Source organism: Chamaea fasciata, unplaced genomic scaffold (assembly GCF_029207755.1).
Source record: "Chamaea fasciata isolate MVZ Bird 193981 ecotype frontalis unplaced genomic scaffold, bChaFas1.0.hap1 SCAF_158, whole genome shotgun sequence".
NCBI classification, from domain to species: Eukaryota; Metazoa; Chordata; class Aves; order Passeriformes; family Sylviidae; genus Chamaea; species Chamaea fasciata.
The window spans coordinates 61,095-74,832 of record NW_027094243.1 but is presented as its reverse complement, the minus strand read 5'-3'; positions in this window follow the sequence as shown (position 1 = coordinate 74,832).

Genomic DNA, 13,738 nt, shown 5'->3' with positions numbered 1-13,738 from the left:
CCATCCCGTGTCCGCACACCCGCAGACGCCGCGGAAAATCGCGCCCGGACGGCTCCGGGGTCCGGGTGGCGCGCGCAGGCAGCCGGCTGCCACGCGCCCGGGCTCCTTGCCTTTTTCCCTCCCTTTCGGCCCCGAGCTGCGGGCGGGCGGGCGGCAGCGCCGCCCCCGAGCTCACAATGCGGGGCTGCCACGCGCGTCGGGGACGGGCGGGGGGGACAGCTGCACTACCGCTCTTTGCCCACAGGGTGGCAGCATTGCCGCACAGATCAGGCGGGACGGGCGGGAGGGCAGCTGCACTACCGCTCTTTGCCCACACGATGGCAGCATTGCCGCACAGATCAGGCGGGACGGGCGGGAGGGACAGCTGCACTACCGCTGTTTGCCCACACGGTGGCAGCATTGCCGCACAGATCGGACGGGGGGGAAGCTGCACTACCGCTCTCTGCCCACAGGGTGGCAGCACTGCCGCGCGGCGGCGCGGAGCGGAGCCATAAACGAACGTGCCCAGAAACGCCCTTCCGAACAGCCTCCGGAATAAATGGCCCAAAAGACCCCCGAGCACACCTGCGAGAACCCTGCCAGCAACCAGACCGAAACAAAAAAGCCTTTCGTTCAGGCTCTATTTCAATATTTTTTATCTTTGTGATTCTGATATTTACATTAATCATTACAATTCAGCTTTTATATTATGTACATTATACATCATGTATTATGTTTATTATACTATTATATTTATTATATATATTAAATATAGAAAGTTATATATAAAATAATTTATTATTTATTATGTAATGTTATAAATAATAATACATTTCATTTAAATATCATGATTATGTACATTATAGATGTTTATATTATGTATATTATATATATTTATAAAACGTGTAGTATGTAATAATATATTGTGTATTTATTATTTATATTATTTTTCATATCCTATACTTTTTGTTATTTTTCTTTTTCATTATTTTTTAATTCGTTTGTTTATATTTTAAACGATATTTTACACTAGATGAATTCATTAACCTAACACATCAGAAACACCATTAATTTGAATTAAATGAGCCTGGTTTTCTAAGGGGTAAAGTTTTAATCTTTATTCAAATAATATGGGCATGTTTTCTCTTTCTCTATGGTTTTTTTTTGGTGGGTTGCGGGGGAGTTTAGTTTGTGGGTTTTCTTTTTTTGTTCGCTTTGTTTTGGAGTTCTTTGCTAATAAACAAGCAGGGTCGGAGAGTTACAAAATAAAACGTCTACTTTGTTTTTATTGCCCCCTCTGAAATACGCCTCGACAGCCTGGACAGCAGGCTGCTGCTGGTAACACTGTGCACGGGTAGGAGGAGACCTGGTCGGGGCTGGGAAGGAAAAAACGGCACCACGGTGGTCACAGCTTTCTCCCTTCAGGAGTTTTATTGAGCAGAAAATACAGAGCTTTTGCCAACTGCGCTCTCTATGACATCCCGACGTCCAGCGGGCACCGAGGTCATTTCTCATCTTTCTTGCCAACAGCCAAACCCCCAGGCGCCCGGGGGAAGAAAGAGTATGGGGAAAAAAAAAAGGAACAAAGAAAACATGAAAAAATAAACCAAAACTATAGAAAATAATAAATAAAATTAAAATACCAAAAGAAAAAAATTTCAAAGTAACAAAAAAGTGGAAAAAAAATTTAAACAAAAAATTAAAATAAAAAACTAAAAGTAGTTTTAACAAGTAAATAAATAGCTAAAGAAAAAAATATAAAAATTAAAAAACGGAAGAAAAAGTCTTTGAAAAACCACAAAACGCAACATGAGAAACCACAACAAAAGAGCATAAAAATACAAAAATAACAAGAAATAAAATACAAAATTAAATAAATGCAGCTTTCACCTCCTGCCACTGCCTAAAAAAGCACCATGGCTTTCCTCAATTATGCAGCAATAAGGGAAACAAACCCAGTGCCCCCCAGAACAGAAGGTTTTCTAGACAATTCCCACTTTTGCTTGGAAACAAATTCTATTTTAGTGGGAAGCTCATTTTGGACAAACACCCAAATGTGCCAAGGTAGGAAAGAACCAGCCCCCTGTGTCCAAGGAACAGCAGCTAGGCCTGGATTCAGGTTTTAATGGCATTTATGTAATTAAAAATGCAGTAAATTGAACTTTACAAAGAGATGAATCATGGCAAATAAATACTTCAACGTTTTCTTGGGAATTCACAGAATTTTGTGGAGATGGTGCTGGACAATTCCTGATTTACCAACATTAATTGGGTAAATTTCCTTGGAAATGTGCTCTACAAGGTGCAAAAATTCCAATTAGGATGGAAAATTGGAATAAATAAATATTCCCTTACTAAAATCAGAGAGAAAATCAGAGTTATTCCTTCAAATAAAAGGAAGGAATAACATCTAAATCCAAGCTTGCCTGGAAAACAAGCTCAGGAATTTCTAACATTGAAAACTTTTGCAAGAGTCATGAAGTTGGTGAAAGTTCATGGAATGATGATTTAAAATCTGCTTCCTCTGCTCTAATTTAAAGGGAAGTGGGAATTCAACAGGTCCAGTTACTCCTATCCAACCTTGGACTGGGATAAGGCCTTCCAGTGGCTTCACTTCCTACTGGCTCTCTCCTTTTTGCCCACAACCTGGAAGAGGAAAAGCAACAGGAATAAAGTCTCAAACAGGATGGCCTTGGTCCAGGCAGACTGAAATGCAGCTCCCAGGGAGGGAGGCCAGGCTGTGCCTCGGGGAGCTCCGGGAATCTGGGATTGCCCGTGGGATTAAAGGGCTGGAAAAGCACACCCACCTGCCAGGTTCAGTGCTGGGACAGAGCAAGGCCAGGGCTCGGGGGCAGCAGTCAGAGCTGGGACTGCAGGAGAACACCCCAAACCCGGGTTAAACATCCGGCACGACACGCAGCACGCTCCGGGAGAAACTCGGGTGGGAGAAGCCCCGGGATGCTCCACGTTCCTTGCCCTTGGCAGCTGTGCCAGGGCCTCCCTCAGAATGCTGACCTCACCGTGCAGCTCCTACAAAATAGGAGAACTTATGGGAATCGCCCAGCAATCCATGGACTTCCAGTTATTAAGAACCACAGCTGCAGCGAAAGGTGCCCAAACTCTACTGCAAACCAGCAGGTCTGAGGAGACGCAGGGATTTATTCCTGAGGGGACACAAGGATCCCTCAGCCAGCCAGGATTTCTCCCAGGCTCTTCCCACTGCTCTCTGAGGACACAAACAGCAGTTTTTCCCTGGAGTTCCCCTTTCCAACAATGCCAAGACTCATGTTCTCCTCCAACCCCAGGTTCAGGAGGGAAAGTAGGAATATTATCACTGCACAGACTGTCCAGGAGGGTGTGACTGAGGCAGCAGCACCAGCTCCCACTCCACTGCTGCTCTGGATTCCTGAGCAGCTCCTTTCCATCCTGCCCTTCCCAGCACCATTCCCTGGGTGCCATGTCCACAGACACCTTCTCCATGCAGCTTAAAACCCACAGACACCAACAGAAAGGAGATCAAAAATCAATTCACATGCTGCTAGTCAGAGAGAATGGGAGAGGCCTAAAAATCTGCATTTATTTTAGAACACTAGAGCAATTTCTTCATGACCCTGACTATCAGTGATGGGCAGATAAACACCTTCTTTAACTTACTACCTGCAAAAACATCAAGTTTCAAGTTTAGTAAAGATAAAATTTTGCTGCAAAAATAAAAGAGGTGGGATGTTGGTGTTAGTGCTTTAACCTTCGGACATTAGCGGGTATTTGTAAAACAAATTCATTATTGAAGCAGCTAACTTGAAAATAAGGGGGTTTTACAATAAAGTTGACCAAAAAAGAGTCTCAAAATTAAGATACAGGTTGCACAAATATTTAAGGAAAAAAAAGTTGTCTTTCGTGCATATAACCTGCCAGCCTCTCATGTTTTCAGTCCTTACCATTTATTTTTACCAAGGTGATGACTAAAACCTTGTCAAAAGCTCAAAAAAAAAACCAATCCAGGACAAGGCAGGTGTTTTCCCAAGTACCCCCAGTGTGGAGCTGTGTCAGCCACAAGTGTTTGCTCCCTCAGCCCAGCCCGGAGCAGGCTCCAGCTGCTGCCCAGGGGGGTTACCAAGGGACTCACCTGTTTCAAGCTGTAAATGCAGGTGGCCTGCACTGGAGTGCCAAAAAATGTGAAATATGTGACTCTCACCTTGAATAGCGATCGATCTTCTCAGGGGAGCCCCTCACCCAGGATGGGGGGCTCTGCCACGGATTTCATCCCTCTGCATCTGAAAGAAAGTTGGGACAAAAGTCAGAGTGCTGCAGGATACCTTGACAGCTCCACATATCTTGTGGAAATCTAGGAATACCCTCGACAGCCCTGCTACACTCCACATCACAAATTTCAAGCCCCCAGCACTATTATCCTATTACCCCCACACCCAGACTGAGCAGCAAGGCAGAGCAGCTCCCAGCCAAACACACACCAACACCCGTGACACAGCACAGGACAAACGAGGGGACACAACAGGGACAGAAAACTCTGGGCAAGAAGAATGACCCTGAGGGTCCAGAGAACTCGGAATGAGATGACCGAGGTGAGACTGAAGGTGAGCTGGCCAGGCTCAGAGAACCCTGCAGGAACAAGATGCCATCGGGATGACTTATCCCAAGAAATGCAGAGATGGATGCCCGAGAACCCTACGGTCAGAATCCTCGACCTGTCTTTGCATTCTCACAAGACCTAACCCGCCGGAATGGATCAGGGCGGTGCACGGCTGTCAGTACAGCTCAGAACAAGACCTGAAAAGGCATCGGACTGGATGCTTGTGAAGAGAGATGGATTCTGATGAGTGTCCGAGCAGCTGAGACAAAGGCACCTGGCTGAGGAGCACAGAGATCAGAAATGCTAAGACTGATGCCAGAGGTTTTGACAGGCCCCTGAAGCGCTAAGGGAAAAGACAGCACACACAAGACACCCAAGACACAGAGTGCACAACAGACACAACACACACCAGGACTGCTCTGCCCTGCACACCTCGGCACTGTGATCCAGAATGAGACTCTCCCTGGATGAAACTTAAGGGGTCACAGCTTAGACATCCCTGTCTTCAAACCTGACTCAAAAAACCTTGCTAGTGACCCCACACTCTTCTTTCATGCCCTCTACGGCTCTGAGCTCTCCACTTATCTCTCAGATGTCTGGGGAGGTGCATCCACGCCGGGTCCCAAAGAAGGCTGCCTCTCCCTCGGGGAAATTCCTGCTGTGACCAGGCTGGTGTCTCCTCGTCAGCTACAATAAAGAGAACTAAACGTGACCCTGTGCTCTTAGCAGCACATCAGCCAGAAACCAGCAATTCTGCTACTCACAGTCTCCTAAGCTTGCCTGTGTCCTCGGCCCTGTGCTTCAGCTGCGCTCAGAGGCCAACGCCGGCGTCGCAGGGTCTGGTCTAAAAATAAAGACAAAGAACAGAGCTGTAACACGGCCACCATTTACACCTCCCCTGCAAATCAAAACAGTGACCGACCTTCTCAGGGGAGCCCCCTCACCCAGGATGGGGGGCTCTGCCACAGATTTCATCCACCTGCATCTGAAAGAAAGTCAGAACAACAGTCAGAGTGCTGCAGGATACCTTGACAGCTCCACACATCTTGTGGAAATCTAGGAATACCCTCGACAGCCCTGCTACACTCCACATCACAAATTTCAAGCCCCCAGCACTATTATCCTATTACCCCTACACCCAGACTGAGCATCAAGGCAGAGCAGCTCCGGGCCAAACACACACCAACACCCGTGACACAGCACAGGACAAACGAGGGGACACAACAGGGACAGAAAACTCTGGGCAAGAAGAATGACCCTGAGGGTCCAGAGAACTCGGAATGAGATGACCGAGGTGAGACTGAAGGTGAGCTGGCCAGGCTCAGAGAACCCTGCAGGAACAAGATGCCATCGGGATGACTTATCCCAAGAAATGCAGAGATGGATGCCCGAGAATCCTACGGTCAGAATCCTCTACCTGCCTTTGCATTCTCACAAGACCTAACCCGCCGGAATGGATCGGGGCGGTGCACGGCTGTCAGTACAGCTCAGAACAAGACCTGAAAAGGCATCGGACTGGATGCTTGTGAAGAGAGATGGATTCTGATGAGTGTCCGAGCAGCTGAGACAAAGGCACCTGGCTGAGGAGCACAGAGATCAGAAATGCTAAGACTGATGCCAGGGGTTTTGATAGGCCCCTCAAAGGACAAAAGGAAAAGACAAGACACCAAACAGACAGAGTGCACAACAGACAAGTGACACAACACACACCAGCACTGCTCTGCCCGGCACACCTCGGCACTCTGATCCAGAATGAGACTTTCTGTAGCCTAAGCGGTCACTTCTTGGACATCCCTGTCACCAAAAATGACTCAAAAAATCCCTCCCGGTGGCCCCTGATCCCACACCCCACTTTCAAGCCCTCCCTGGCTCCGAGCCCTCCACTTATCTCTCGGACGTCTAGGGAGGTGAATCCACGCTGGGTGGCAAAGAAGGCCGCCTCTCCCTCAGGGAAATTCCTGCTGTTGCTGGGCTGTTGTCTCCTACACAGCTACAATAAAGAAAACCAAACATCAAAGCATAATCTTGGCAGCCCATCACCCAAAACCCGACAATTCTGCTACTCACTGTCTCCTAAGCTTGCCCGTGTCCTCGGCCCCGTGCTTCAGCTGCGCTCAGAGGCCAACGCCGGCGTCGCAGGGTCTGCCTGGGTAAAGAGCAGACAAGGTGACGTGGCAGCGCTGGAACTTGAGGGGACCATCCCTCCTTCTCCTCCCTGACTCACCTCAACTCCTCGCCCGTTATCCAAGACTACCTGGATGGGGGCCTTCACAAGGAGAAGATCAAGGCTCCATCACAGACTCCTGGAATGCTCCCGGAGGGCTCACGGGTGAGGTGACCCGGGTCTGTCGTCCGGTTGGTGAGAGGGGAGCTCGGCCTCCTGCGAGTGGACTCCCTAAAACACACAATAACGGAGGCTTAGAGTTGCACCAGCGAGTGAGGCTTGAACAATAGCAACTGCTTCTGTCCACCCATCGCTGCTCACCTCGCCCACGTCAGCTTGACTGCTGAGATCTGGCTTTACCACCTAAAAATAAAGACAAAGAACAGAGATGTAACACAGCCATCATTTACACCTCCCCTGCAAACACAAACAGTGACTGACCTTCTCAGGGGAGCCCCTCACCCAGGATGGGGGGCTCTGCCACAGATTTCATCCCTCTGCATCTGAAAGAAAGTTCGGACAAAAGTCAGAGTGCTGCAGGATACCTTGACAGCTCCACACATCTTGTGGAAATCTAGGAATACCCTCGACAGTCTAACTACACCCCACATCACAAATTTCAAGTCCCCGGCACTATTACCCTCGTACCCCTACACCCAGACTGAGCATCAAGGCAGAGCAGCTCCCGGCCAAACACACACCAACACCCGTGACACAGCACAGGACAAACGAGGGGACGCAACAGGGACAGAAAACTCTGGGCAAGAAGAATGACCCTGAGGGTCCAGAGAACTCGGAATGAGATGACCGAGGTGAGAAGGAAGGTGAGCTGGCCAGGCTCAGAGAACCCTGCAGGAACAAGATGCCATCGGGATGACTTATCCCAAGAAATGCAGAGATGGATGCCCGAGAACCCTACGGTCAGAATCCTCGACCTGTCTTTGCATTCTCACAAGACCTAACCTGCCGGAATGGATCGGGGCGGTGCACGGCTGTCAGTACAGCTCAGAACAAGACCTGAAAAGGCATCGGACTGGATGCTTGTGAAGAGAGATGGATTCTGATGAGTGTCCGAGCAGCTGAGACAAAGGCACCTGGCTGAGGAGCACAGAGATCAGAAATGCTAAGACTGATGCCAGAGGTTTTGACAGGCGCCTGAAAAGACTAAAGGAAAACACAAGACACCGAAAAGACACAGAGTGCACAACAGACACAACACACCCTGGGACTGCTCTGCCCTGCACACCTCAGCACTGTGATCCAGAATGAGACTCTCCCTTATTGTAGCCTAAGGGGTCACATCTGGGACATCCCCATCTCCAAACCCGACTCAAAAAATCCCTCCCGCTGACCCCTGCCCTGGCACCCCGCTTTCATCCTCTCCCTAGTTCCGAGCCCTCCACTTATCTCTCAGATGTCTGGGGAGGTGAATCCACGCTGGGTCCCAAAGAAGGCCGCCTATGCCTCTGGGAAATTCCTCCTGTCACTTGCCTGCTGTCTCCTAGTCAGCTACAATAAAGAAAACCAAACATCAAAGCATAATCTTAGCTGCACATCAGCCAAAAACCAGCAGCTCTGCTACTCACCGTCTCTTAAGCAGGACCGGGTCCTCGGGCCCCGTGCGTGCTTCAGCTGAGCTCGGAGGCCGACGCTCGCAGCGCCAAAGCCTTAGAGGCATTACTGGCACTGAGCCCACCCACCATGGCCTCCATTAGGGCTGTGAGCATCCCCGGTCAGAGCAGGACAGGAACGCAGGGTGGACATCCCCGGTGAACCTCAACCCTGTGGACTCTGCCCCACCACTGTCACTTCCTGCCTGGCCCTAGCTTAGGGTTACTGCCTGCACCTCTCAGGACTTCTGGCATTGCCTTGCCATTAGGATTGCTGCCTGCACCTGCTCTCAGGGAAACAGTGTTGGAAGCAGCACTGTGAGGACCGGGATGCCTGTACTCTGACTTGTATCCTAGGCTGTACCCCTGATTTTCACTGTGTGTTCTCTAGTCCTTCAGTCCTTTACCTCAGCCTCTGTGTGTATCACTGTAACCTCCCCCCTTCTGAACCCTGCTTCTTTTGAGCCCTAGACCTTGCAGCCGGGGACGCTCTGCACCGTTAGGGTCCCAAGAGCTGTCCCGCACGCAGGACAGGTACATCCACAGTTGCTCCCTGCCTACCCTAAGAAACGTGGCCCTGAGACAGGGCAGAGGCTGACAGAGCTGAACTCTTTGCGGTGGCAAAAGGCACGAAGCCTTACCAACCGCCGCCTCGAGAGGGAAATCAGGAGCACTTCCACCGGCTGCGGAGAGACAGGGAATCCCAGGGTGGGTGGGGCGGGAAACCCCCGTTATCCCCAGCCCTGTTGGATCCTGCTCCCCACTATCGCTTCCTGCCTGGCCCTAGCCTGACAGTGTCTGCACAGGTCAGAGCTTCTGGTGTGTTCCTGCACTAGGGCTGCTGCCTGCACCTGCTCTCAGGGGAAGTGTGCTGGTAGCAGTGCTGTGAGGGCCGCTACACCTGTACTCTGACTTGTATCCTAGCCTGTTCCCCTGGTTTTCACCGTGTGTCCTCTAGTCCTTGAGTCCTTTACCTCAGCCTCTGTGTGTGTGGCTACACCTCCCCCCTTCTAAACCCAACTTCTTTAGAGCCCTACACCTCGCAGCCAGGCCTTCTGGCATTGTCCTGCATAAGGGCTCCTGCCTGTACCCGCACTCAGGGAAACGGGCATGTCTTTAGGGCTACTCCTTCGGGTTTGGGTCGGGCTGGTACACCTGTACTCTCAATTGGCACATCTTGGACATCCCTATCTCCAAACCTGACTCAAAAACCCCTCCTGACAAGTCCTGACCCAGCACTCCACTTTCATCCCCTCTGTGGCTCTGAACCCTCCACTTATCTCTTGGACGTCTGGGGATGAGAATCCATGTCGGGTGCCACAGAAGGCCGCCTCGCCCTCTGGGAATTTCCTGCTGTCACCGGGCTGCTGTCTCTTATTCGGCTACAAGAAATAAAACAAACATCGATGTATGATCTCAGCAGATCTGTTGGCCAATCGGTCAGGGCGTAAGACAAGTGGACCACCTCAAACACACAAACAATAACATAAGCTGAAGAGTTACACCGGAAACACCACTACACTTAACTGCATAAATACATAAATTTTCAAACAGACAACCCCAAAAAAATTCCAGCAAAAAAAGCCAACTCTTATCACCCCCAGTCAAACTACTGAATATAATAAAAACAACCCCACGTCCAATCCCCTCAATAATACTCCAGAACATATACCCAGAGCGCCCCCAAAGTTAAAGACCTCCCGCTAGCCAAATAAAAAGGAAAAAGCCCATGTCTTGCAACCTATATTAATTCAATAACTTAAAGCTTTAAAAATAAACATTAAAGTTTAAACCTTTAGATAACACTAGCACACCATAGACGCCAATCCCATCACTACATGCCAAACCAAAACTTATTTCAACCTTTTGTGCTGCTGCTGCTCGGCACAAAGGTTTGTCCCTCAGCACCTCCTGAAGTAATGTTCCACGCCCAAGGCCTCCCCCAGCCCCTGTGAGATGAACTCACCATCCTTCCATGAGCCTCACCTGGGAGCCCAGCATAAACCCCTCTCCTCCCGCAGCTCCGTGCCAAACTGAGCTCGGGCTCCCCTCTTAAAGCAGTGCTGGCAGGACCCGCCCCCTCGTTATCCTTTACAGCTTCCACCTGTCCCCTCATCAGTGTGACAGCTCTCACCTGGGGCTGCTCTGTCCCCTCATCAGTGTGACAGCTCTCAGCTGGGGCTGCTCTGTCCCCTCAATCAGCCTGTGACAGCTCTCACCTGCAGCTGCTGCCAGTCCCTGCTGCTCATTTCCTGGACATTGCACTGTGTGCACTGACACGCTGGGGCACCGGGCTTTCCTTGCTGTGAATAAGGATCCCTCTTCTCCTGCACGTGCCCAAGGCTGAAACTGGGATTCCACCTCCTAAATTCCGTTTGTGTGAGGTTCACAATTCCTAAGGAAATTTCCCAGCAATCGTTACCCTTCATTTACATTTTCTCCTTTGGAATCATTACTACCTTGTCTTTCTGTGCAAGGGTTTCCAAACGTTCATTGGGAGTTCAGTAGCCGGGTTGGCTTGTTTATAACATAGCTGACAATCCCAGGCTCAATCCAAACACCCAGAGATACAGGGAAATATGGAGACAGTTTATAAATACTGCCCACCTCTGACCCTGAATTCTTCATCGCACATCCTTGGAGCAGATTTACTCCATCCTTTCTTCCCAGCAGCACCTCTCCAGCACAAATCTCACTTCTCACACCTGTTTCTTCCCACAAACCAAACAGAAATCTACTACAGGGCGAGGCGGGGAGGGGCAAGGCCGGTCACGGGGCAGAGCCCCCGGGCCCTCAGGGCGGGCCGGGGGGACCGGAGCAGAGCCCGGGCCGGGTTGGAGCCGGAGCCGGTCTGAGGGCGGAGGCCCCGGGCCCTCAGCGCGGGCCGGGGGGCGGGGGCGGTTCCCGGGGCCCGCTGTCCAATCAGCACTGCCGATGCCTCAGCGAGCCCGCCAATCGCGGGGATTCAAAAGGGTGGCGGAAGTAGCTGCTGCTCTATGGGCTCGGTGAGGAACGCCCCGGTGGGGTCCCGGCGCCGTGCACTTGGGACCCGCCCCGCGCCCCTGAAGCCGCGCCCCCGGTACTGCCCGGCCCCGGCTGCCTCCGGCCCCGCCTCACAGAGCCCCGGCTCCGCCCCGGCCCCGCCCCGAGCCCGCCCCGGCTCTGCCCCTGCTCCGCCCCGAGCCCACCCCGAGCCTGCCCCGGCTCCGCCCCGGCTCCGCCCCGGCTCCGCCCCGGCTCCGCCCCGGCTCCGCCCAGAGCCCGCCCCGGCTCCGCCCCGAGCCCGCCCCGGCTCCGCCCAGAGCCCGCCCCGGCTCCGCCCCGAGCCCGCCCCGGATCCGCCCCGAGCCCGCCCCGGATCCGCCCAAAGCCCGCCCCGGCTCCGCCCCGAGCACGCCCCGGCTTGGGGGCGGGACCATCGCCCGCGGCCGCGCCCCGCCCCTCGCAGCTGAGCCGAGCCGAGCCGAGCCGAGGTTGCTCGCGGCCCTGCGCGGAGCCAGGCGGGGCCGGGAATGGGAGCGGGCGTTCTGGTTCGGGTCCTGTCAGTGTCGGCTGCGGCTCCCGAGCGGTGCGGCCCCCCCCGGCGGGCGGGCTGTGGGTCTCGGGGCCTGAGGCCCAAGCTGGCGTTGCGGTCGGGATCGGGACCGGGATCGCTGCGGGCGGCAGGAGCCGCTCCTGCTCCGCCAGCAGCCGGAGCTGCGCTGGGGTCCTGCCGGGGCTCTGGGCACGGGAGGACGGCGGCGGCGATTTCCTCTGATAACCTCTGATATCGACCCCCCCACAGCATCATTGATCCCCACCCGAGTGTCACTGACCCCCCCAATGTCATTGATGCCCCCCCAATATTCCACTGATCTCCCCACTTGATCCCGCCCTTTTTCTCCCCTCACGTTTCCCGCCCTTTTTCTCCCCTCACGTTTCCCGCACTTTTTCGTGGGGAACGACCCCTGAGGGGTCCTGTGGAGGGATTCTGGAGGTCCGAGGGGTGAATTTGGGGTTTGGAGGGAGGTTTTGGGGGGTCCCAGGGATGGATTTGGGGGTTTTTGGGGGTCCAAGGGATGGATTTGGGGGTCCCGGGGTGGATCTGGGGTCCTGGGGAGGTTTTGGGGGGTCCCAAGGGTGGATTTGGGTTTCATGGGGAGGGGATTGGGGGTTTTTTGGGGCCTCAGGGGTGAATTTGGGGTCCGGGGAGAGGTTTTGGGGGTTTTTTGGGGTCCCAGGGGTGAATTTGGGGTCTGGGGAGGGGTTTTTGGGGGTCCCTCACCTGCAGGGCGTCGCGGGGGTGGCAGGGGGAGGGGGCAGCGGGGGGGGCCCAGCGCCCACCCCCCCTTGGGCTTCAGGAGGGCGTCGATGAGACCGAAACAGCTCGGGGGGGGGGGGTCAAAAACGGGGGGGGTCACGGGCTGGAACCCCCCAGTGCCCCCCAAACCACCCCCAGGGCCCCCCCGACCTCCAGGAGCCCGCAAAACCCTCCTCAGGTTCCTTTGATGCCTCAAATGGGCCGCCCAAACCTCCCGAAGATCCCCCAAAAACACCCAAAGCAGCCCCCAGGACTCCCCCCAGACCCCCCAAACCCCTCCAGGACAACTCGGGACCCCCAGGACCCCCCAAAATCCGCCCCCCCCCCTCCCCCTGAGGCCTCGTTTGACCCGCTCCACGTTGCGGACAGGCACCAGCTGATCAAGCCACAAGCACCAGCACCTGCGGGACTGGGATGGACTGGGAGCACTGGGAGGGTGATCAGAGAGAATTGGGATGGACGGTGAGTGGACTGGGATGAACTGGCAGGCGTGTGGGGGTCCATGGTGGGCACACGGTGCCTTACTGGTCTATACTGGGATGGGTCCAATGGCCCCAGGGGAGGGGGTGTGGCCACACTGGTCCAGACTGGGAGGGGTGTCACCATGGCGCCGGAGGCGGAGTCGAGGATACGAGCGAGACAGGGACACCTAGGGGACAGCCAGGGCACCCCCAGGGACACCTAGGCGATAGCCAGGGCACCCCCAGGGACAGCCAGGGCACCCACAGGGACACCCAGGGCACCCCCAGGGACACCTAGGGGACAGCCATGGCACCCCCCAGGGACACCAACGGGACAGCCAGAGCACCCCAAGGACAGCCAGGGCACCCCCAGGGACACCTAGGGGACAGCCAGGGCACCCCAGGGAATGCCAGGGCACCCCCAGGGGCACCAAGGGGACAGCCAGGGCACCTCCAGGGACACCTAGGGGACAGCCAGGGCACCCCCAGGGACACCTAGGGTACAGGCAGGGCACCCCAGGGACAGCCAGGGCACCCCAGGGACACATAGGGGACAGCCAGGGTACCCCCAGGGACACCTAGGGGACAGCCTGGGCAGCCCCAGGGACAGCCGGGGCACCCCTAGGGCACCCC